Source organism: Dipodomys spectabilis, unplaced genomic scaffold (assembly GCF_019054845.1).
Source record: "Dipodomys spectabilis isolate Male_0828 unplaced genomic scaffold, ASM1905484v1 ptg001708l, whole genome shotgun sequence".
Lineage (NCBI taxonomy): Eukaryota > Metazoa > Chordata > Mammalia > Rodentia > Heteromyidae > Dipodomys > Dipodomys spectabilis.
In genome coordinates this window covers 10,830-12,623 of record NW_024872385.1, presented here as the reverse complement: position 1 = coordinate 12,623, position 1,794 = coordinate 10,830, and the positions used below count along the sequence as shown (strand labels likewise).

The following is a 1,794-nucleotide window of genomic DNA, read 5'->3' as shown; positions in this document are numbered from 1 at the left end:
TTTTTTATATTCTAATATATTTTTTAAACCTAATTGTTTATATTCCAATCCTATTTATTGGAATAAATATCAATTTATTTGTCAAATTATCAACTAATTCTAGTAAGTTTCATTGTGTGAAATATAAAATCAGCACATATAAATATAAAATATATAACTATATTTAATATAATTAAAAGGCACACGTTTTGCATTGTTCTGTTGTAGTTACTGTATCAAAGGCAACTCTGTTATAAAGTATTATTCCATTTTCTCTGCCTCAGTGTTTGATAGAGTTAGACCTAAAACTTTACCATTTGTAGATTTACAGCATGTAGGCAAGGGGAAACACTGTGATTAAAACATTATCAATTTAATGCCTAATAATGAGGAGAAACATATGGACTTCTCCTGCAACTATGAAAATATTTTGTGATAAAAAGGCAGTAGTGTAAGTTCCTGCCTGGTTGGATGGTAGACAATGGAGGACATTAAGTAATCATGCATATGAACAATTTTTTCACCTTCTTGGCTTTTTTTACTGTTGAAATGGAAGGTATAATAAAAATTATATTTTGATAAAATACCTTCTAGTCTGAACAGTTCTGTTTGAACTGTTCATCTCTCTATCATCCCTTGTAACCAAGATTAGTTTTGTTCAAGTAAGACAATTTACGTTTTCAGGGTAAGATATTCTGGTTGGTCTGTTCCCACATGGAAGAAGGGTAAAGGCTCAGGTAGACATTTGTACCAGTAACACCTCATTTGGGAAAATGTCAGCTGAAGAAGTTTAAAAGTAGCTCTTAAGCAATGCTTACTTTGAATTCATTAGGTCCACAAAGCTAATTCAGTTGGATAAATAAGTACTTGAAAAAGCCATCACCTTTAGACCTATCTATAAATAATTGAGAGTACGATAAAATTCCAAATAAAAAGACTTGATAGTCATTGACAAAAAAAAATTTGCAAATGTGAACAATCGACTGATCAATATAATTTTTCCAATATTCACAGAATTTTAGGGAAATAAGATCGATAACATTGTTAGGAACAAGAAGGTTTCCTTGTTACAAGTAGGCACCCATAGATATAAGCCTGTATAAAGATTGCATCATTAACAACTTAAATTTAGAGGATACTACATGCATCAGCAGCAAGTATACTCAAATTACAATACAGAGATTAACATGGCACTTGCAAAAGGATAATATGAAAATTTGAGAAGTATTCCATATTTTTCATTCTTCAGATGCAAGAAATGAAAAACAGTTATTAAAAGGTTGATTACAAAATTACAAGTGTAACAATACACGTAATTCATAGAATTAAATTTAGTTTGACATCAGTGTATTAAATCTTCAGCTCAGAAAGGCGTTTACATAGCATAAAATTTACAAAACTTCAAATTAGACAACATTGTCATTTTATCCCAAAGAAAAATAAAGACCTAGAAAAAATAAGGAATCAAACTGTTTTTATATGGAATGCAATCGGAAAGGACACATTAATTAACCTATATATTATAAAGTAATGTAGAATTCAAAGTATATCTAGGAGAAAATAAAATAAATTATGAACATTATGCAAACATAGAATATAGAATATTTTAAGATATACTTTTTCAGACAAGCACCAGAAATATTTTACTTTCTGTACTACTCATTTCAACAGGTAAGTTAAAATTATTTCTGATTAAAAAATCACAAACTCTGAAGAAATCATTATACATGTATACAAAAACTATTGAATACATTTTGACATCCAATGCAGGCAATTCATTTGGAAGAATTCCGCGGAATCCATTAATTTTTACAG

The 1,794-nt window shown here is 29.0% G+C and overlaps 1 pseudogene; it reads left to right on the top strand.

Annotated features, from left to right (window-relative positions):
* The first annotated feature begins 1,121 nt into the window (after window positions 1-1,121).
* On the top strand, window positions 1,122-1,218 carry LOC122103097 (annotated as a pseudogene).
* The last annotated feature ends 576 nt before the right edge of the window (window positions 1,219-1,794 follow it).